Consider the following 25,031-nt stretch of genomic DNA (forward strand, 5'->3'; position numbering starts at 1 on the left):
TATGATTCAGTTCTAGATGTTGTTAGAGAGACAGAGACAGAGACAGAGAGACAGAGATGACAGAGAATAGCACATACCTACAGCATTGATGTAGGCTTCTTGAGAGCAAGTCATCCTAACAGATCTTAACAATAGACATGTGATTTTATGGCTTTTGACATTACATTGCTCAAAGCATGTAACATATAAATAGGTTCAAAGATGAAGGAAAGTTTAAAAACTAAGTCAAAAGTACGAGCCACTTTACTTACTTCTCTTAAAGAACTTTGTTTTTGCAAAGAAAATCATAAGGTCTTTGTTTTGAGGTGCATTAGTCAGATTTAGGGATGAGAAAGGAGTGCCGATAAACTCAAAGGTCACATTCTGGCCTCAAGTAAGTATAACTCTTATGTTTTAACATCCATGTTTGAGGTCTCTCTTGGGAAAAAAGAATATTGTCTCTGAGTCAATTTTGAACTTTCTTTTTTCCTTCCCCTCCCCTCCCCTCCCCTCCCCTTCCCTCCCCTCCCCACCCTTCCCCTCTCTTCCCTTTCCTTTCCCTTTATCAAATGGCATTTTACAAAATACTCTAAAGACAAGATTATGTCAAGCTTGAAATATTCATTACATTTAATTTTAACTTTAGCTTGCTAGAAGCCACTGAAAGATGTTTACATAAAGGAATATGATGCTCTACTCATGAGAAAACACCTGAAAACCTTAAATGGATGGGCATCTGACAAAATAACTGATCAAAACCCCTCAAAAGTGTTAAGGTCATAAAAGATAAGGAAAGAGTGAGAGGTTTATTTATTTATTTATTTTATACTTATTTGTTTTTTGAGATCATAATATAATTATATCATTTACCTCTCATCTCTTCTTCCTCCAAGACTTACCATATATCCTTCCCTGCTCTCTTTCAATTTCATGACCTTTCTTCTCATTGTTGTTATATATATATATATATATATGTATAAATATCTATATTCATAAATACATAAATACAACCTGCTTAGTGTATATTATGTTATTTGTATCTATGTTTTCAGGACTGACCATTTGGTATTGGATAAAATGTTGGCCTCCTCCTTATGTCTGCTAGCAATGTCAGTGCTATACCCATAAAGTCTCACCAACATGGCTGCCTAAACATGAGCTGAACAAGGACAACAACAGTAGGCATGCTAAAGTAGATGGGGGAAAAACTCATGAGGTCTCAACTTTACATAAAGAACTATAGGCAACTAAGGAATGCTAAGAGCAGGAGGGATTTTTATAGATCATAAGAGATGAAATTGAACAGAAATAACAAGCAAATGTGATGTGTGATCCTGGCTAGATTCCTAGAACAAGAAAAGGACAGTTAAAAAAAACTATTGAAATTAGAACAAGTTTACTTAAGAATATTGTACCAATGTAAAATTCCTGTTTTTGATCAGGCTACTACACGTTTATAAGGTTACATAAGGTACTAACAATTAGTGAAAACAGAGTGAGGGGAAGGATATTTTTTGACCTTTCTGTCAGATAAACTCCAAAGGGTTACTCAAATATCACTGAGGCTGCTATAGGAATAAGAACTAGTAGGGAGTGCAAAGGTGAAGAGGATGGATAGACTAGTACATATCAGCAACATCAGTGGCAGATGGTGGTAGTAACTTAAGTATAATAACTAACAGAGGGAGATTTGATGGTAGAAAAGTGAACTCTGTCAACTATACCTCCATGTTTCTATTTGAGGCTTTTAGTTTAAAGAATTCATAAATTGGGCAATAATGTTCTTATGACTTGAGTTTGAATGTTCTCCATAGGCTTATGTATTTCAACATCTGTTCACAAACTAGTGACATTCTTTTGGGGGTTGTGGAACATTTGGGATGTATAGCCTAGAGAGAGGAAGTAGGTCACAGGGGTGGGTTCTAGGCTCCTTCCTAACACACTTTTTTATCTCAGTCTGCACTCATGTGAAGAACTTTGGCCACATACTCCTTTTTTATATTATAGTTTGATTACAGTATTTCTCTCTTTCTCTTTTTCCCATATGCTCTTTGCCATTCTCCTTCAAATTCATGTATTTTAAAAAACTGTTATTTTATGCATATATATGTATATATATATATATATATATATTCCTAAATATAAATTGTTGAGTTTGTAAAATGTTATTTGTATGTATATTTTCAGGACTGACTATTTGGCACTGGACAACCAATTGGTATGCTCTTTTCTAGGGAAGGCTACCTCTCCCATTCTCAGCTTTCCTCAGTTGCCTACAGTCTTTTGTGTAAGGTTTAGGTGGGGCTTCATAGGCTTTTTCATATCCACTTTGGCATGTCCATTGGTGTTGTCCCTGTTCAGCTTATGATTGGGCACTCATACTGGTGATACTTCATGTGAGTAGATTCTGACATTTCTAGTAGACACAACTTCAGAGCAAAGTCGCTGGTCCTCTGGCTGTTACAGTCTTTCTGCCCCCTCTTCTGCAATGTTCCCCAAGTCTTAGGTGGGGAAGTGTTTTATAGATGCATCCACTGGGATTTGGCTCCACAACTTTGCATTTTGATTGGTTGTCGTGTTCTGTATATCATCTCTATGTTTTGCAAAGAGAAGTTTCCTTTATAAGGGACAAAGAGTATACTTATCTGGGGGTATAAAGACAAATGTTTAGATTATTGTTAGGGATTATGCTGGTTTAGTAAAGTGGCAGTTGTAGGTTCTCCAAGATCTGTGAGTTTATTAGCACTGAGTAGTTAGATAGATTTCCAGCATCAGGCATAGTCTCCCTCTTGTTGAGCAGATCTTAAGTCCAATTAGAAAACTGTTGGTTTTGGCTAAGATATGCATGCCTCTACTGCATCTTTAGGATTAAAATGCCAAGCTGGTTATTGATGTGGTTCCTAGGTGTCATAGCTGGGTAGGAGTGTTGGTTACCTTCCTTCTTTGGAAGCTTGCATGGCACTTTCTAGTACCATGAAAACTAGTCTTCAGGAAAGCTGGACACATACTCTTGATGTCAGAATTCCTCCTCCATGCTTTTTCTGCCTGGGTGGATCTGTGACACCATGAGCCAAAGTAGATGTTCCTTCCATTAAGTTGCTTCTGTTAGGCATTTTGTCACACTGGTAAGGGGGGGAACAAATATAGAAAATTTTTACTGAGAAGTGAGGTTTTGTTATGACAAAACTGACCATGTGAGTCCTGTGTGAGAGGGTATCTAAAACACAAAACTCAAATGAGAACCAGATACTTGTAATATAATGTCCAAAATATTCAAGTTTCAGTTGAAAAAAATCACTTGGCATACTAGGTCCTGGGAAGATCTCAAACTCCATAAAAACACAGCCAAAAGGTGCTAACACCAAAAAGGGATAAGCTGTTATAATTATGTAACAATGACTTTAATGTTCCAATCATAAAAATGCTTCAGTGACTCACTAATAATGAGAAATTATGAATATATATGATTAACAGGGGAAACCCTGGAAAGTTTTAGCAAGTAGATAAAACATTTTAAGCAAAAATATAGAAAATATAAAGAAGAACAAAAATGAAGCAAATATATAAAAGATATGAAGAACTAAATGAATATTTTAGAGGTAAAGATATAATCGCTGAAATAAAACACTCAATAGATGCATTCCACAGAAGAATGGCCAGCAGGACAGATGAAAGAATCAGTGAACTTGGAGCTAGAAAAAGAGAAATTATTTAATTTGAGCAACAAAGAGAAAATTAACTGAAAAACAAGCCACAGCATCTAAGATGTGTGCAACTTTCATGTCGAGTCTTAAAAGTAGAAAAAAGTTTGGCAGAAAAAGTATTTAAAGAAATAAACGCTGAAAATGCCCCAAAGTTAGAAAAAAATGAAAGAAAAAACCTAATCCCATAAGCCTACAGATTCATGAAGATGATCAAACTCCAAACAGGATGAATGCAAAGGATTTTATGTTCAGACATATCATAGTCACATATCTATAAATAAGAGGCAAATAAAAAGTCTTGAAAGCAACTGGAGGCAAATGACAAATTTCTTCTGAGGGGAAGCAATTTCAATAACTGTATATTCTCACAAAACACAATAGAGATGAGGAAGTGACGCAACATATTTTAAGTGCTGAAAGAGAAGGTCAACTGGAAGTTTGTGTCTAGTGAAAATATTCTGTAGGAACAAAAAGAAAGACATTCTAAGATGGTAGAAACTGGGAAATTTTTATTGCCAGAAAATTATACCCCCAAATAATTGCTAAAGGAAGTTATCTTACAGAATTTCCTTCCCTTCCTGAGTTTTCTAAATGGTGCTTGAAATGTGAATAAAATATAATGGCCACTAATGCAGCTTTCAATGTATCTAGACTAAATATTTAAAGGAGAGTAAAGGGCTTTAAAAGATGATATTTTGTATTTCACTTAAACTGGTGAAAAGTTGACACTAGTACACAAATACATTATTTACATGTACCATGAAACCTATAACAACCAGTAAAAAGTATCAAACAAAGATTAACACAAAAGCACTGTAGATAAGTCAAATGGAACTCTAAGCTATGCTGTGGGATGTTCTGTATGTTAAATGTGTTGCTCTGATTGGTTAATAAATAAAACACTGATTGGCCAGTAACCAGGCAGGAAGTATAGGCAGGACAAGGAGAGAAGAGAATTCTGGAAAGTGGAAGGCTGAGATGCTGCAAGCCGCCAGCATGGCAAGTGAGATATAAGGTACGGATAAGCCAAAAGCCACATGGCAACTTATAGATTAATAAAAATGGGTTAATTTAAGATATAAGAACAGTTAGCAAGAAGCCTGCCACAGCCATACAGTTTGTAAGCAATATAAGTCTCTGTGTGTTTACTTGGTTGGGTCTGAGCGGCTGCAGGACTGGCAGGTGAGAGAGATTTGTCTTGACCATTGGTCAGGCAGGAAAACTTCATTTACAAAGCTATGTTTTAAGTAAAATGCAGGAAAATGAAAACAGCAAAACAAAAGAAAAAGCCCAGGACACAAAAACTAAAATGATAGACTTAAGTTTTTTTTTTTTTTTTTTTTTGGTTTTTCGAGACAGGGTTTCTCTGCGTAGTTTTGCGCCTTTCCTGGAGCTCACTTGGTAGCCCAGGCTGGCCTCGAACTCACAGAGATCCGCCTGCCTCTGCCTCCCGAGTGCTGGGATTAAAGGCGTGCGCCACCACCGCCCGGCTAGACTTAAGTTTTAACATGCCAATAATTAAAGCAAATAGAAGCTGCCTGAATGCATCAATTGTAGGAAAATATTTATTGAGTGGATAATGCAAACAGCAACCAAAAGAGGGTGGGATTGGCCAGAGTTATGCAAGATAAAGTAGACTTGGGAACAAAGGAACTTACCAGAGACACAGAGGGACACTATATAATGATAAGAGGGTTAACCCAGTCCTTCATCCTAATTCTGTAGAACCCAAACATAAAAGCTGCAGAATATGAGATGCAAACATTGCAAGAAGAAATATGTGAACCCATGATTACAGTCAGTTTCGAAGAAGCAAGCAAACAAAATCCTAGAACTGATGTTAAATTTAAATATTGATGCTTCCACTCTAATACTGTGAGCAAAGCAAGATGAGTATTCTTTCCTCTACTCTTCAACATAGTACTACAAGTTCTAAGAACTACAATGATATAAGAAAGGAAATCGCCGGGCGGTGGTGGCGCACGCCTTTAATCCCAGCACTTAGGAGGCAGAGGCAGGCGGATCTCTGTGAGTTCGAGGCCAGCCTGGTCTACCAAGTGAGTTCCAGGAAAGGCGCAAAGCTACACAAAGAAACCCTGTCTCGAAAAACCAAAAAAAAAAAAAGAAAAAGGAAATCAAATTCCAAAAAGAATAAAACCACCCCTCTTTTTCATATAAATGACATAATGGTCTGTATAGGAAAGCCCCAAATCAACTGAAAGTCAAAAATAGAAAGACCTCTTTACTCCTAGAATTAATAGATGATTTTAACAACTCTATGCAATACAAGATTATCATATGAAATCATTTTCTAGATATCAACAATGAATATGTGAAAATAAATTCAAAATAAAGTAATACAATCGTTAAAAGAAAGCCCCTTTGTGTTACATGTAAATCTACAGAACATGACTATGTGCTGAAAACGATAAAATGCAGAATTAGCAAATAGATCAGTAAAACTGAACAGAGAAGTCAGAACCATCCCCCCACAAGCATGGCCCAGTTTTTTGTTTGTTTGTTTGTTTGTTTGTTGTTTTTGTAAAGAAAAGCTGCAAAAGCAGTTCAACAACAAGAGCAGAAAAAGATCTTTTCAACAAATGATGCTGCTGAAAACAATGGACCTTGGCCCAAGGATCATGCCTTATATAAAAATGCAAAAACTACTTTCAAGAAGAATATAATATAAACTATAACCGTAACACCGTTACTAGATAATAAGAAAGAAACTAAAAATTTTAAATCTAGGCAAAGAGGGCTTAAATTAAATGACAAAGATTAAGAAAAAGAAAATTTGATAAATTAGTTTTCGTTGAAGTTAAAATATTCTGCTCCATAAGAGAACTTGTTAAGAGAACTAAACAAAAAGCTACACACTAAATTATAATTTTTTATAAATTTCATTTGTGACAACAAATTGGTATCTAGAATATTTTAAAGTCTCCAAATCATTAATCAAAACCCAATTGGTATGGCAAGAAATCTTATTTTGTCAAATTGGATATATGGGTGGCAAATAAATACATGCAAAGAAATTCAAGGGCTAGGAAGATGGCCTAGTCAATAAAGTCTTTGAAATTAATAGGAAGACCTATGGTAATCACCAGCACCTACATAAAAGCCAGGAATGGTAGCACATACTTGTAGTTCCAGAGCTGGGGAGTTCAAGACATAAGGCTCCCTGGGGCTTGCTGGCTAGCTGGTCTTCAGGAAAAGATACTGTCTCAAAATACAGTAGAAAGTAGTTGAGGAAGGTATCAAACATCCACTTCTCACCTCCATATGTACACATGCATGCATACATACTCACATGAGCCCACACAAATGCACATACACACACATGCACACACACACACACACACAGAGAGAGAGAGACAGAGAGAGAGAGAGAGAGAAGAGAGAGAGAGAGAGAGAGAGAGAGAGAGAGAGAGAGAGAGAGAGATTTAACATCACTACTGTCTTAGTCAATGTTCTATTGCTGTGAAGAGACACCATGACCACAGCAACTCTTAAAAAGGAACAGATTTAATTGGGACTGGCTTACATTTTCAGAGGCTTAGTCTTTATCATCATGGCAGGGAGCACAGCAGTACACAGGCAGATATGGTGCTGGAGAGTTCTACATCTGGATTCACAGACAACAGAAAGAGAGAGCCACTGAGCCCAGCTTGAGATTTTGAAACCTCAAAGCTTATGCCCATTGACACACTTCCTCCAACAAGGCTACACCTACTCCAACAAGGCCACATCTAACCTTTCCCAAGTAGTGTCATTTCCTGATGACAAAGCATTCATACACATGAGCCTATAGGGGCCAATCTTATTCAAATCACCACACTACCTGTAAAGGAAATGCAATGAAGATCATAAGAGCTGTTCTTACACTCTATTAAAAAAGCTAAAATAGTAGAAATTCTAAATTCTAAAGCAAATATAAAGAAACTAGATCCTTTATCCTTGGCTAGCAAGAATACAAAGTTATAAAGCCATTGTAGAAAATAGCCTGGCAATTTCTCAGTTAAACATAAACTTACTATGTAATTCAGCAAAAAATATAAATTTATATATATAAAGATTGCACTATTGTTATATTACTATTTTTGATAATGTACTATATATGTCTCCAAGGAGAAACTAAATGAAGGTTACATAAGACCCCTTTACATTACAACTACCTATCAATCTGCAGTTATCTGAATATAAAAAGTAAAAACTATTAAAAAATCAGAAATCATCTTATTTTATAAGATATAGAAAACCAAATAATTTTTAACTTACTGTCTTACAATGCCCTTCTGAATTTATTCTATATGTTAGTTTTCTTTGTTTCTTTTTTAAAAAAGAAGACTATTTACTTATATGTATGTGAATATCTGTGTGAATTTATATACACCACATGTATTCAGGTGCTGTTGGAGGCCAGAAGGGAGCATCAGACCCCCTAGAAGTGGAGTTACCTGTGGTTGTGAGCTTCCAGATGTGGGTGTTGGGGACTATACTCTTCTGCAAGATCAGAGAGTGTTCTTTACTGTTGAGCCATCTGTTCAACTTCTCTGTGTTGGTTTTGTTGACCAATATCATAGAAATAAAAGTATAGACATATACAACTGGATTTTTAGGTTTGGGTACTATTCTGGAACCATAACTAGTGGAGTGTTAGTGAATATTAAACAATGATATCTGTTAGCAAAGAGGCCCTGATATGAGATGTTTATCTGTTTCCACAATGTAAATACTTACACTGTGACCAATGTCAATTTACCAATGTGATTTTCAATTGGTATGTGACATATCAGAAATGTAATAATCACCTCTAGTAAACTGATATTAATTAGCTGCAACATGATAATAAATGTTGGATAAAGGCTGTTTGTATGTTTTTCTGTAAACTTTAAAAAGTAAGATTTATTTTATTTTTAATTGTATGTATAAGTGTGTGTCTATGTGTGGTTATGTGCATGAGTTTGGGTGACTGAGAAGGCCAGAAAACGGCATGACATCTGGAGTTATAGATGGTTGTGAGCCACATGATGTGGGTACTAGGAACTGAACTATGGTCCTTGCAAGAACATCATGTGCTCTTAACCACTAAGCCATATCTCCAGCCCCTCAGCATTCAATCAAAATACTAATATTTAGTTACTCTTAGTATTTATTCATTTTCTTTAAAACTTAAGCTTCATCACAAAAATAAATCTGTGATACCAGTTCCTGGTAAGTGTATTTGGATTAAGATAACCAAGTATTCATACGGCAGATCCTCTTATATTTAACAATTGTAAAAATCTAAATTAAAAATCTTCGCTTTTATCAGGTGCTCAAATAACTGTGTGAAATAGGGAACATCAAAGCAAAGTTCATTATCAGAACCATTGAAATCCACCTACGCATTGACTGAGTACCATTCAGTGCCAGAGATCTATTATACTGAGGGCTAATTTCAGGAGATGGATTTTCTATACCCCTTTCATTAGCACCAGGAGTCTTTTGCTTAGACAAAAGATTTTTTAAGTATGCTGGCCAGTTAGAGTCTCTACAATTATAATGAGTTAAAGTCAGATTTACCTAAAATTCTAAAGGTGAAACAATGCTGCCCAGCATGGAACTTTATTTCTGAAAAGTACTTTACAGGCCAGTTCCCCTATCATATAATTGATGTTCTCACTGGGTATAATTGTATTGTAGTAGCCCTCCCTAGGGAGGCCATAGCAGAATATATGCTATGGTATCAGTTGAATGCTAGATAAAAGACTGGACCTAGGGCATTTGGTCCCTGAGTTCTATTGGCAGCTCTTAGTGATCACAGATTTCATTGACAGCAATTCTTTGGAGACAGCTTCATCCTTCAGCAGCTTAAAGAGCAATGATCTGGGGGACTTGTGTTCCAACCCTGGCTTCACCATTTTCCAGTCATCTGACAGAGCTACATTAGAAATGCCCTCAGATCTGCATTTTTAAATGTAAAAGTGGCAGCTTCTCAGTCTGTACTCTTGCTCACCACCAGGACTATTGCAAGGAACATATAAGGAAATACGTATGAGAACTTGTGTCACTTGAAGTGTGCTCCATTTCTGCAATTATTAATATCTTACTTTTTCTGACACCTTCAATTTCTTTCTTCAGGGACTTAAAGTTCTTGTAATACAGGTCCTTCACTTGCTTAGTTAGAGTTACCCCAAGGTATTTTATATGATTTGTGGCTATTGTAAAGGGTGATGTTTCTCTGATTTCTTTCTCAGTCCATTTGTCATTTGTATATAGGAGGGCTACTGATTATTTTTTTAGTTAATCTTGTATCCTGCTACATTGCTGAAGGTGTTTATAAGCTGTATGAGTTCCTTGGTCAAATTTTGGGGGTCACTTATGTATACTATCATGTCATCTGCAAATAGTGAAATCTTCACTTCTTCCTTTCCAATTTGTATCCCCTTGATCTCCTTATATTGTCTAATTCCTCTGGCTAGAACTTCAAGTACTATATTGAATAAGTATGGGGAGAGCGGACAGTCTTGTCTTGTTCCTGATTTTAGTGGAATTGCTTTGAGTTTCTCTCCATTTACTTTGGTGTTGGCTGTTGGCTTGCTATAAATTGCCTTTATTATGTTTAGGTATGTTCCCTGTATTTCTGATCTTTCCAAGACCTTTATCATGAAGGGGTGTTGGATTTTGTTAAAAAACTTTTCAGCATCTAGTGAGATGATCATGTGGTTTTTTTTCTTTCAGTTTGTTTATATGGTGTATTACATTGACAGGCTTTCATATGTTGAACCCCCCTTGCATCCCTGGGACAAAGTCTACTTGATCAATTGTTTTGATGTGTTCTTAGAGTCTGTTTGCCAATATTTTATTGAGTGTTTTTGTATCAATGTTCATGAGGGACATTGGTCTGTAGTTCTTTTTCTTTGTTTGGCTTGGGAATCAGGGTAATTGTAGCTTCACAGAAGGAGTTTGGTAACTTTCCTTCTGTTTCTATTGTGTGGAACAATTTAAAGAGTATTGGTATTATCTCTTCTTTGAAGATCTGGTAGAATTCTGGGTTGAAACCATCTGGTCCTGGGCTTTTTTTGGTTGGGAGTCTTTTAATGACTGTTTCTATTTCCTTGGGGGTTATTGGTCTATTTAAATAGTTTATCTGGTCTTGATTTAACTTAGGTATGTGGTACCTATCCAGAAAATTATCCATTTCTTTTAGATTTTCCAGTTTTGTGGAGTAGAGGTTTTTGAAGTATGACCTGATGATTCTCTGGATTTCCTCAATGTTAGTTGTTATGTCTCCATTTTCATTTCTGATTTTGCTAATTTGGATGCTCTCTCTGTGTCTTTGGGTTAGTTTGGCTAAGGGCTTGTCTAACTTGTTGATTTTGTCAAAGAACTAACTGTTTGTTTCATTGATTCTTTGGATTGTTCTCTTTGTTTCTATTTTATTGATTTCAGCTCTCAATTTGATTATTTCCTGCCATCTATTCCTCCTGGGTGACTTTGCTTCTTCTTATTCTAGAGCTTTCAGGTGTGCTGTTAAGTCACTAGTGTGAGATTTCTCCAACTTCTTAATGTGGTCATTTAGTGCTATGAATTTCCCTCTTAGCACTGCTTTCATAGCATCCCATAAGTTTGAATATGTGGTATATTCATTTTCATTGATCTCTAGGAAGTCTTTAATTTCTTTCTTTATTTCTTCCTTGACCTATTCGTGATTCAGTTGAGCATTATTCAGTTTCCATGAGAATGAAGGCATTAATCTGCACACCTATAAACATATGATTTTTGACAAAGAAGCCAAAATTGTAAAAAGAAAGCATATTAAACAAATGGTGCTGGCATAACTGGATATCACCATGTAGAAGACTGCAAAGAGATCCATATCTGTCACTGTGCACAAAACTTAAGCCCAAGTGGATCAAAGACCTCAACATAAATCCAGTCACTCTGAACCTGAGAGAAGAGAAAGTAGGAAGTAGTCTTGAACGCATTGGCACCAGAGATCACTTCCTAAGTATAACACCAGTAGCACAGACACTGAGAGAACAATTAATAAATGGGACCTCTTAAAACTGAGAAGCTTTTGTAGGGCAAAAGACATGGTCAATAAGACAAAGCGACAGCCTACAGAATGGGAAAAGATCTTCACCAACTCTACATCTGACAGAGAGCTGATATCCAGAATATATAAACAACTCAAAAAATTAGACATCAAAATACCCAAAAGACAATTAAGAAATGGGCTATAGAGCTAAACAGAGAATTCTCAACAGAAGAAGCTCAAATGGCTAAAAGACATTTAAGGAATTGCTCAACATCCCTAATTATCAGGGAAATTCAAATCTAAATGACTCTGAGATACCACCTTACACCTGTCAGAATGGCTAAGATCAAAAACACTGAAGACAGCTTATGTTGGAGAGGATGTGGAGCAAGGGGAACACTCCTACACTGTTTGTGGGAATGTAAAACTTGTATAGCTACTTTGGAAATCAATATGGCGCTTTCTTAGAAAATTGGGAATTAACCTCCCTCAAGACCTAGCCATACCACTCTTGGGCATATACCCAAGGAATGCTCAATCATACCACAAGGACACATGCTCAACTATGTTCATAGAAGCATTGTTTGTAATAGCCAGAACCTGGAAACAACCTAGATGTCCTTCAACTGAAGAATGGATAAATAAAATTTGGTACATGTACACAATGGAGTACTACTCAGCAGAGAAAAACAATGATATCATGAGGTTTGCAGGCAAATGGATGAAACTAGAAAATATCATCCTGAGTAAGGTAACCCAGACTCAGAAAGACAAACATGGTATGTACTCACTCATAAGTGGATACTAAATGTAAAGCAAAGGATAATCAGACTGCTACTCACAACTCCAGGGAGGCTACCTAGTAAAGAGGACCCTAAGAAAGATATAGGGATCTCCCAGTGACAGAGAAATGGATGAGATCTACATGAGCAAACTGGAGATGAAGGGGGGGCGGTAACGGAGGGCAAGGGTTGAGGGAAAGAGCTTGGGGAAGCGGGATGTCCCAGCTGGATCAGGAACAAAGTGGGAGAACAAGGAAAGAGATACCACGATAAATGAAGACCCCATGGAAATAGGAAGAAGCAGAGTGCTGGAGAGGTCCACAGAAATTCACAAAGATACCTCCACTATAGACTGCTGGCAATGGTCGAGAAAGTGCCTGAGCTGACCTACTCTGGTGATCGGATGGCTGAACACCCTGTCATGATAGAACTTGCATCCAGTGAATGATGGAAGCAGATGCAGAGATCCACGGCCAAGCCCCAGGTAGAGATCCAGGAGTCCAATGGACGAGAGGAGGGATTATATGAACAAGAGATATTGAGACCATGATTGGAAAAAGCACAGGGACAAATAGCCAAACTAGCAGAAACACATGAACAGTGAATGAATATCTGAGGAGCCCCCCTGGAACTGGACCAGGTCCTCTGGATAAGTGAGACAGTTGATTAGCTTGAACTGTTTAGGAGGCCCCCAGGCAGTGGGACCGGAACCTGTCCTTGGTGCATGAGCTGGCTTTTTGGAACCTAGGGCCTATGCTGAGATACTTTGCTCAGCCTTGGTGCAGGGAGGAGGGAACTGGACCTGCCTCAACTGAATCTTCCAGGCTGGCCTGACTCCCCAGGGGGGATCTTGCCTTGGAGGAGGTGGGAATGGGGCATGGGTTGGGGGGGGAAGCTGGGGGGTGGGAGGAGGAAGGACAGGGTCATCCCTGGCTGATATGTAAAATTAAATTAATTATAAAATAAAAATATTTTAAAAATATAACAAATAAAACAAAATAAATATCTCACAATGGAGTTCTCTATCAATGTCATCTGTGCTGAGCAACTTTGACTGGTCCCTGTGTATAAAACTGTTCTGTCTGTTCTCTATTCCCAATGTTAGAATACAATTTCTAGGAGGTAGAACAATAGTGTAATATCATTTATTGCTGACTTATTGTATACTAAAACTTGCCTGACAGACACTATCTCTCAATTTATATATATATATATATATATTAAATGAATGACTGAATAAATAAAATAGTGTTATTTAATTTGGTTGAGTGTTCATAAGCCATTCATAATGCATAGACTATCATTCCAATCTCTTAAATGCAAATGTAATCAATTTAAGGAACTGGCAGGATTTGATACTTTACAAGTAATGACCACCTTTATCTCACCATCAATATCTTCTCTAAAGAATAAATGGAGAAAAGAGCAGCTTATTATTGCTATTAGTGCTTTAACATTGTTAAACATTGAAACACTGACTCTCCCATGAAGCGTACTAGCAGAATGTACCACAATAAACTCTCCTTCAGATGACAACTTTATTGGCTAATATTTCTTATTATATTATCCCATCTCATCTCCTGCTTCCTGAAAGCTGCCCACATTCTGCTTTCTTACAGTGTACCTTTGCTTAGCAGGTACCCTTTTGGAGTGGGGTCCCTTCAAGAATCTCCTTCATGAAAAGGACAGGATTTTACTTTACCAGAAGGTGGCAGTATGGTTTGGTCCAATATTGACACTTCTTTCTTGGCATCAATTGAGTAGTCTACACCCTTATAGACTAGTCAGTTGACATCAATTTTCACATGCATTCCTCAACTCCTGAGGACACTTCAGTGCCCATCAGTTGTGTGCTGTTGCATGCAAACTTGAAAGGTCAACATACTCCTGAACGTATTAGGCTGAAACAGCAACTGCTTTATTTGCTCAAATTTTTGTGGGGCAGTGATTCAGAATGGGCTAAAATGGATTTTCTGATACTCTGGCCAATGGTAGCTTCTACAGCTGTCATTTGATGGGTCAACTGTAATTAAGCAGTCCAAGATGGCCTTGCTTGCACATCTGAAGTTGATTTTAGATGCCAACTGCACAAAACAGCCAAGTGACCCCTAATATTTCAGGAGGTTAGCTCAGGCTTCATCCTATGGTGTAGCATTCCAAGAATGGAAGGCCAGACTGCTCTAGGGAAGGCTGAGAGAATGCTATAACCAGAAAGAACATTCATATAGCTAATTGAATGATAGGGGAATAGGTCTGTACAGTCCTTTTGAGAAATACAGTTCCATGTTGGGGCAGTATTGTTTTATCTTTAGAATTTTAAGCCTCTGCTTCTGTTATACTTTCTTATTCCTCATGTATGAAAGAAGAAAACCCAATTAATCTCAGAGTCAGTATGGGGAAAAGTCTGTAAGGAAGTATATAGGCAGAAGTTTCTCTGGTCCTGTCTGGCCCCGTGGTCTGGACAAATCTCTCCCACCAAGGTCCCAGAGCCACTTATAAAATAATTACTCAGAGGATTAATATCAGTTACAAATTGTTTGGTCTATGGCTCAGACTTTTTGCTAGCCAGCTCTTATAACTTAAATTAACCCATTTCTATTAATCTATATGTTGCCATGTGGCCGTGACATTACCAGTCTGCTGGCATCTTGTTGCTCCTTCAGTGGCAGACTGGTGTCTCTTCTGACTCCACCCTTCCTCATGTCTTTCCTCAGTTTTAATGTACCACCTAACCTTATTCTGCCTCACCATTGGACAAACAGCTTTATCAACTAATGAGAGCAACATATATTCACAGCATACAGAAAGACATTCCACAGCATAACAAGATGGTGTTCACAGTGACTTCAGGGTTGTAGCTTGAAATGGGCCATAACAGAAACATTCAAAGCACAGAAATCATCAAATGCCACAAATTAGTCCCACTCCCACTTCTACAGAACAAATATATAAACATTTCTAAGCATGCTACTGTTAAATCACTCTAGATTTCTTGGTACAGTCTGAAGACTGTTGAGAGGGCACATAACTGATAGATAGACTGTTCTCCAATTCTCCACCTTATCACATCTTATGGGAGTTTGGGTAGAGCTATGCTTTATGGAAGGCCTACCTTCATTCTCTGTCAATCTGGACTTACTGCCAGTTCATCTTATTCCACATCCTCTCACATGCCCTGTTTTTTCCTGATTTGGACAAATATATTTGATTTATTTTTATGTAAGTAACCCATGCTGAAAGGTATACAATCCATATATCCTACATTCCCTAAGTCCTATTCTTTTTTTTCTCTTTATTTTATTTTACAATACCATTCAGTTCTACATATCAGCCATGGGTTCCCCTATTCTCCCCCCTCCCACACTCTCCTCTTACCCTCAGCCTACCCCCCATTCCCACCTCCTCCAGGGCAAATCCTCCCCCGAGGACTGCAATCAACCTGGTAGACTCAGTCCAGGCAGGCCTAAGTCCTATTCTTGAAACTATCGAAAGAAACAGAGTGCTCTGTGTAGTGGGTAGCCATTCCAGCTTGGATCTGGAAGCTCCAACCCCCATTGAGACTCTGGCAACTGTCACGCCTACGAGGCGGGGCGAGGGGAGGTGCTGGAAACCTGAGAGCTGGATGGGCAAGCGCTTGCTCTGGGCGCTGTCTCTGCGCCTGGACCCTGGTTAGTGGAGATTGATTGTGCAGAGCTCCAGAGAACACCGCTGGATTGCGATACACTTTCCCCAGACCCCCGCGACCTATCCATTCCTTCATTTGTAAGTCATCCACTAAATAAATCTTCCTTTTAACTACGTGGAGTGGCTTTTATAATTTTCCCCAATATTTGGCGCCCACGTGGGTCAAATTCCAAAGGTCTGGGCGGCTCCTGCCCTCAGCCTGCTCCCCGGCTGGCGGGTACCTAAACCCACCTGCAAAGTTCCATATAACCAGTCCATTCCCGAAAAGGGGAGCAGCTAGTCCTGTCTCAGCTCCCTAGCTTAGCCCTGAGACCAGTGAAAAACCGCTGCGAGTGAGGTATCCGGCCCCCGGCTCCCGGCCATCCCGCCATCTGCCTCCAGCTGCTGCCAGCCAAGGTCGCCAGCAGGCCCTGCTTTGGAGCTGTACCAGCACCGCCTGCTGGTTGAAAAGCGCTACTACACCCCCCATTGTTGCTGGAGGGCTTCTCTCCAGGTTCCCCAAGTCCCGCAGTCCCACAATCCACTTATAAAATAATCACTCAGATGCTTATATCACTTATAAACTGTATGGCCGTGGCAGGCTTCTTGCTAACTGCTCTTTTATCTTAAATTAACCCATTTCTATAAATCTATACCTTGCCACGTGGCTGGTGGCTTACCAGAGTCTCTACATGCTGCTTGTCCTGGCGGTGGCTGCAGTCTCACTCCTCCTTCTTCCTGTTTCCCCAATTCTCCTCTCTCTTTGTCCCGCCTATACTTCCTGCCTGGTCACTGGCCATCAGTGTTTTATTTACATAGAGTGATATCCACAGCACTTCCCCTTTCTTCTTTTTTTAGAAAGGAAGGTTTTAATTTTAACATGGTAAAATTACATATAACAAAACAATTACCGAGCAAGAATTATAGTTACAATATTAAAGAAGATGTCCTATCTATCTTATATTTGTGAGTTTAAGGTTTTATAGCTAACTTATCTTTTATCATAACTAGATGGGGCCCCAACAACAACAACTCTACCCAATCCAGAATGATGCCATGGTAATCATCATCATACTACACTTCTTGCCAGAATTTCAGACAATCTTACCCATTACTCTAAAACTTGCTGCAGAACCTACAGTTAGTCTAACTGAGATTTAACTATCTGAGCTTTCTCACAGTACCCAACAGAGATAACATCACCCCCTAAACGGCAGGAAGCAATTCTAAGAAAACGACGCCCCTTCTCCCTTAGGTTTCATAATTCTCAGGGTTATGGATGACGGTTATAGGGTTGGGGGTAGAAGAAAATATTAACTCAGGATTGTGAAAAAAAAAAAAGGGGGTGGGGGGAGAAGAAATGGAACGGATAGGTATAAGATATGATGGTAAATCATTGTATATACTAGTAAACAAACTTAGTAAAATAGCAACCTTAGATAATTTGCACTGTAATTTGTACTGTTATAGATTCTTATATGTTGATACAAATGTAAACTATTTTTATACTCCTGTTTAAGATAATTTGTATATTGATACAAATACAGAACTATATTTGTTATAATGTACATATATTTCTACTCTTATTTGGAACATTTTTATATTGATACAAATGTAAATTTATATCTGTCATACTTTATATATGTTCTACTTCTGTTTAGGATATTCGGTATATTGATATATATTTAATATTATTGTCATATTGCATATCGCACTATATATTCATACCTCTGTTATAAATATCTTGTGTATTGTCACAATTTTGAAGTCATCGTTCTTCACCATACATTTGCTTATAGACTGTTTACCTTATTTATGTGAAGCCTTAGTCCTTAGGTTATTTCGATAGATAAGATTTATAGATTTATAGTCGCCTATGCCTGTCATCTCTATAGTTACATTAGTTAGGTTATCCAGATTTACAGATACATAGGTCAGATGGGCAGGTAATCTTCAAACACTTCATAGACCTGGAGAATATGGCATTTAAATAACTTAGAATTCTGTTGACGTGAGACACAATTGCTCCTGGCTGCACCAATTGATCCCGAGAGAATGTTGGGCTTCTAAGACATTTCCATTTGGAAGTTTGTCTTTTTGGCACAAAATGGCCTACTGGGCAAAGAACTGCCCTTGCCTTGATGGCTGACAGTACAAATGCAATGCTGTCCTTTCTGGACAAGCGGGACACAAGGAAAGCGACCACTGTACTCTGCCAAGACAGGGTAAGATGGTCTTTCAGAATTCCTGCTTCTGAAAATGGTCTGTCAGATACTCTAGGCCTGTAGCCAATTTGAATGCACCAACAATGCTGAGAAACATTAGGTGACTGTCCAGGCTGCCAGCTGTCTTGGTCTACTCTTGCAAGATTCCCGAAAGTTGCTTGCATCCATCTACCATTTCTCAGGTACCATTATGTTCCTTCTCAGGTCTTTGATGGGATTGAAGACTAGCAGTTATAGTTACAACTTGGTATATATAATATCTTAGATAGAACATATTAAGTATTAGATTCAGGTTCTTTAGGATAGGACACCTTTGAATGATCTTTATAACATGCTGTTTACCTATGCTCTATACTTCTCTGGATTTTAGTATGTGTTTCTTGCTTGATATTGTTTGCATTGGTTGTAGTTACATCTTATCTAGGTCATTATCTCTCATTATTTTTGGACAATATTTGATAACCATTCCTTTGTATATAGTCTTGTATTAGTTTAGAACCTTCTTATTTAGACAAAAAGGGGGAGATGTAGTGGGTAGCCATTCCAACTTGGATCTGGAAGTTCCAACCCCCATTGAGACTCTGGCAACTGTCACGCCTACGAGGCGGGGCGAGGGGAGGCGCCGCGGGGGACCCGAGAGCTGGATGGGCCAGCGCTCTCTCGGGGCGCTCTCTCGGTGCCCGGAAGCTGACCGGTGCAGTTTGACTGGGCAGAGCTCCGGAGAACACCGCTGGACTGCATTACACCTTCCCCAGACCCTGCGACCTACCCATTACTTAATTTGTGAGTTACACCATTAAATAAATATCCTTTTAACTACGTGGAGTGGCCAAAATAATTTCTCCAATACCCCATACCACAGAAAGGTAAGATAAGCAAACCAGCATTTTATTTCAAGTAAAAGTACTTGATAATTTTACATCTTAAAATTGACTAACAAATTTTGAGTAATTCTTGTAATATGGCTGACAACATTACCTCACAAGAATTTAAAAACCTTTTTGCCTGTATGATGAATGGCATTCTCCTGGAAATATATGACCTTCCTCAGGCATATTTGGCCTGTACCATTTTGGCATTCATCGTAATAATTCACAAAGTGTTCAAACACTGCTTTAATAATAAGAACAAAGATGAGTCATTATTGGGACTGATACAGGCTTTAAAAGATAGCAATGAAGACTTACAGAAAAAGAATCTCTTTCTGGAATCTGCCTTCAAAGATACCAGTGAGGGCTTACAGAAAAAGATTCTCTCTCTGGAATCTGCTTTAAGAGATGGCAATGAAGACTTACAGAAGAAGAATCTCTTTCTGGAATCTGCCTTCAAAGAAAGCAGTGAGGGCTTACAGAAAAAGATTCTCTTTCTGGAATCTGCTTTAAGAGATGGTAATGAAGACTTACAGAAGAAAAATCTCTTTCTGGAATCTGCCTTCAAAGATAGCAGTGAGGGCTTACAGAGAAAGATTCTCTTTCTGGAATCTGCTTTAAGAGATGGCAAGGAAGACTTACAGAAAGAGATTCTCTTTCTAGAATCTGCTTTCAAAGATAGCAATGAAGGCTTACAGAAAAAGATTCTCTTTCTGGAATCTGCTTTAAAAGATAGTAATGAAGGCTTACAGGAAAAGATTCTTTCTCTAGAATCTGCTAATCAGGATTTACAAAACAGGCTTGTACCCAAAATTGATTTTATTAATAATAAATATGAATATCTAATGGATAGAACACTAACTCTCCAGAGTGAAGTTATGGCTACTCAGACATTGCATAAGGAAGAAAGATTATCATTAATTGATAAGATAAGGTCCATGGAATCATGTACTTCTGAGGAAAATAAAAATGTCTATGATTCCATGAGAAATCTGGAGTCCCTTACAAGAGAGGAGGTTCACTCCCTAGAACAGACCCTAGGTGCTCGTTTGCAAGCCCTAGAAGAAACTCTCAGTAAACGTGACAAGGAAACTAATAAGCAGAAGGTCAAGACCATAGAGGTTGTAACATCTCCAAACAGCTCTCATACAATGGCTTATCCTGTTATCGTCCATGAGAAGCCAGCAGATGACACACACCCCGAGCCATATATGACATATACATTACAACCAATTTCAACAAGGGACTTTAAAAATATAAAGGAAACAGTAGTTACGTATGGGATACATTTCACATACGTAAAACAGATGTTAAATTCATGGTCTACCTCACATAGAATCATCCCAGATGACTGGCATCAGTTAATTTCAGCTGTTCTAGAATATAGCCAGCAGCTACAGTGGAAGAGCTGGTTGAGAGAAGAGGCAAAAAATTTAGAACACCAAGGTAAACTCAGAGGTTTTGTGATCTCCCAAGATCAAATACTTGGTGAGGGATGTTTTGCTGACAGGAATGTACAAGCCACTTATGATGAGCATACAATATCCCTATGCCGTACAGCAGCTCTAAATGCTTGGGAAAAAATTCCAGAACCTGGAAAACCAACTGAGGTATACACAAAGATATTTCAGGGACCACATGAATCTTTCACTGATTTTTTACAAAGGCTGAACACAGCTATAACAAAAGCTGTATCAAATAAAGAATTAAGAAAAGTATTAACTGAGTCCTTGGCATTCGACAATGCTAATGCAGAGTGCAAAAGAATACTTACACCACTAAAGATCAGATCAGCTCCTTTGAAAGAATGGATTCAGTACACTAATGGTGTTCAGTCTCTTAACTACAGTAATGAGGCTTGGATAGGAGAGACAAATCCCAGAGGTGAAAGAAGGCCCCGTGTTACCAAATGTTTTAAGTGTGGTACACCAGGTCATATAAGTAAAAACTGTACGTGGGGTACTCCTAGAAATAATACTCCTTCTAGGAATAGCCTAAACAGGAGACCCCAACCACCTCCTGGATTATGTAGAAGGTGTGGCAAAGGCCAACATTGGACCAATGAGTGTAGATCAAAAATAGATATACGAGGCAACCCTTTACTGGCGGGAAACGCCTCAGGGGGCCTCTTACAGGCCCCCAAATCAAATGTAGTACGAACATTCCCAGCCACTGTGGAAGAAATTCCTCTCCAGGACAACTGAATAAACCAATGCCTAATGTAAAAACCGATACTGCAATGGATGATAAAACAGCTTTGATAGATGGATCACAGTTTACGAAGAACACTATAAAACAAATATTTTGGCAGACTTCCATAAATGAACAAAGACCAAAGCTTAGAATTCGAATTAATGGCCTGGTTCTGGAGGGCCTGGTAGACACAGGTGCAGATGTGACTATAATTACACCAAAATCATGGCATCCGAATTGGCCTCTTCAAGAGGTAGATGTCCAACTGTTAGGGATTGGCACCCTATCTCAGATAAAACAGAGTTCGAGATGGGTTGAATGCATAGGGCCAGAAGGACAGAGAGGAAGGCTGAAGCCATATGTAGCAAATGTAGCAGTAAATCTTTGGGGCCGAGATCTGTTACAACAGTGGAATACCCAGATTAAAATTCCTACACTTTCAGAAAAGAAATACAGACCAATACATGTTTCTAGAAATAATATCATAACATGCTATAAAAATCAGTCACCAACCATTCAGGCTGTTCACAAACAGAGCACGACTGTTGTTGAACTCTCAGAAGTACCAACTGCCTTACCTTTAAAATGGCTAACTAATAAACCTGTCTGGGTTGGACAATGGCCTTTGACAAATGATAAGCTACAAGCTTTAGAACAGCTGGTTCAAGAGCAGTTAAATGCTCAACACATTGAAGAATCTACCAGCCCTTGGAATTCTCCTGTATTTGTTATTAAAAAAAATCTGGTAATTGGAGAATGCTGACAGATCTGAGAGCTATTAATAAAGTAATTCAGCCAATGGGCTCCCTACAGACTGGGATCCCCTTGCCCTCTATGCTACCAAAAGAATGGCCTATAATAGTTATTGACTTAAAAGACTGTTTCTTTACCATACCCTTACAGGAAAATGATAGAGAAAAATTTGCCTTCACAGTATCTAATTATAATAATTCTCAGCCAGTCAAGAGATATCAATGGAAGGTCCTCCCACAGGGAATGTTAAACAGCCCTACTTTGTGTCAATACTTTGTGCAGAAACCATTAGAGATAATTCATGTAAAGTTTCCACAATCCATAATTTATCACTATATGGATGATATCCTATTAGCTGATCCAAAGTTAGATACATTAGAAAGCATGTTTGAAGAAGTAAAAAAAAGTTTTGCCTCGCTGGGGACTGCAAATTGCTCCTGAAAAAATACAAAGAGGAGATTCTATTAATTACTTAGGATATAAGATAGAGCTACAAAAAATTAGACCCCAAAAGGTACAACTAAGAAGAGATAGATTAAAGACTCTTAATGATTTTCAAAAGTTATTAGGAAGCATTTCCAACTTACTGGGTATCATGGGAATACCCAAAGATGGACTAAAAAATTTGGCTAATACTCTAGAAGGGGACAAAGAATTAAATAGTCCAAGACAATTATCAGCCGAAGCTGAGAAGGAATTGGCTCTAGTAGAAAAGACAATTCGAGAAGCACATGTGGATCGTGTGGATCCAGAACTTAAATGCATTCTTGTCATATTCCCCTCCAGACATTCCCCAACAGGTATTTTGATGCAGAGGGAAGATATTATATTGGAATGGATATTCCTACCACGTAAACCAAATAAGAAATTAAAGACTTATATAGAAAAGATCTCTGATTTGATTCAAAAGGGTAAATTAAGACTTCGCCAGTTGACAGGAATGGACCCAACATAAATTGTAGTACCATTAACTAATGAGGAAATTTCATCACTATAGAAAGATAATGAATACTGGCAGAGAGCCTGCAGTAACTTTTTGGGAGAGATTAACAACCACTATCCCAAAAGCAAGAGAATAGAATTCATAAAGAAGACTGAATGGGTCCTTCCTCACATTGTACGACAAAAGCCAATTTCTGGAGTCCTCACATTCTACACTGATGCAAATAAATCAGGGAAAGCAGGATATAAATCAGGAGACTTAAGTAAAGTGGTACAAAGTCCATATAGCTCTGTACAAAAGACGGAACTGTATGCCATTCTTATGGTACTGATGGACTTCACAGAACCCCTCAATATAGTCACTGACTCTCAATATGCAGAGAGAGTTGTTTTACATATTGAAACTGCTGAATTTATTCCTGATAATACAGAATTAACTTCATTATTCATACAATTGCAGGAAATCATCAGAAAAAGGGAACATCCTATATATATAACACATATCAGATCCCATACAGGTCTACCAGGACCTTTAGCACAAGGTAATGATGAGATTGATCAGTTACTAATAGGTAATGTGCTAGAAGCTTCAGAATGTCATAAGAAACACCATGTAAATAGCAAAGGTTTGAAGAAGGATTTCTCCATCACTTGGCAACAGGCTAAGGATATTGTAAAAAAATGTCCTACTTGTTCCATCTATAACCAAACTCCATTACCTGCAGGGAGTAATCCAAAAGGTATACAAAGAAATGAAATTTGGCAGATGGATGTGTTTCATTTTGCAGAATTTGGAAGATTAAAGTATGTACATCATACCATTGACACCTATTCAGGATTTCAATGGGCAACTCCTATGAGTTCTGAAAAGGCTGATTCTGTGATTACACACCTATTAGAAGTTATGGCCATCATGGGAATGCCTGTACAAATTAAGACAGACAATGCCCCAGCATATGTCTCCAATAAAATGAGACAGTTCTTTGCTTATTACAATATAAAGCATGTTACAGGTATACCACATAATCCCACAGGCCAAGCAGTCATAGAGAGATCCAATCGAACTTTAAAGGATATGCTAAATAAACAGCAACAGGTAACAATGACTCCTAGAAATAGACTGCATAGTGCTTTATTAACCTTGAATTTTCTCAATGCTAATGAAAAAGGAACAACAGCTGTGGAGAGACATTGGACGATAGACAAAACTCCTGAGCTAAACCAACCAGTTTATTTCAAGGATGTGCTGACCTCAGAATGGAAACCTGGATATGTTCTACGTTGGGGAAGGGGTTTTGCCTTTGTTTCTGCAGGAGAAGAAAAGCTATGGATACCAACAAAATTAATAAAAATTCGATTCGAACAGGAAAAACCCCTTGATGAAGAGGAGTAAAAGATCATTCACCAATGTGACATCTCTACAAGTTGTAAGAAAATTTAACAATCAAAGGGTGGGGTAGGGTTCTGTTTTTGTCTTTCCAGGATAATGGAAATAATACCCATCTTCCAAAACTCATAAGGCCTTGGATATCCGGATATTTACAACAGAAAGGAAGAATCTATTGGTACCAATCTACACATGGTAAAATCTCACTGTCTAACATCTTTCTCTCTATCAATCTAAAAAAGTTGTGGTTCCAATTCAATTATAGCCAAGCTGGCTTTGGAGATGGAATTGGCTCACTCCTTCTCTAAACCCAAGCATATTGCTAAAAGAAAAGTTTGAGAGATTCTTCAGTCCCGTATCAGAAGAGCCCTCTGGTGTGAGACAGAAGGAAACCAATAAAAAGGGACCATTGTCTTCTAAATTCTAATTCTCTCCATGCTTACTCTTGATTTCTCAGAATCCTTTCTTACATGCTATGTCCTCTTTAAATCCAAACCTCCCATTTTTGATA

Source organism: Peromyscus leucopus, chromosome X (assembly GCF_004664715.2).
Source record: "Peromyscus leucopus breed LL Stock chromosome X, UCI_PerLeu_2.1, whole genome shotgun sequence".
Classification (NCBI taxonomy): Eukaryota; Metazoa; Chordata; class Mammalia; order Rodentia; family Cricetidae; genus Peromyscus; species Peromyscus leucopus.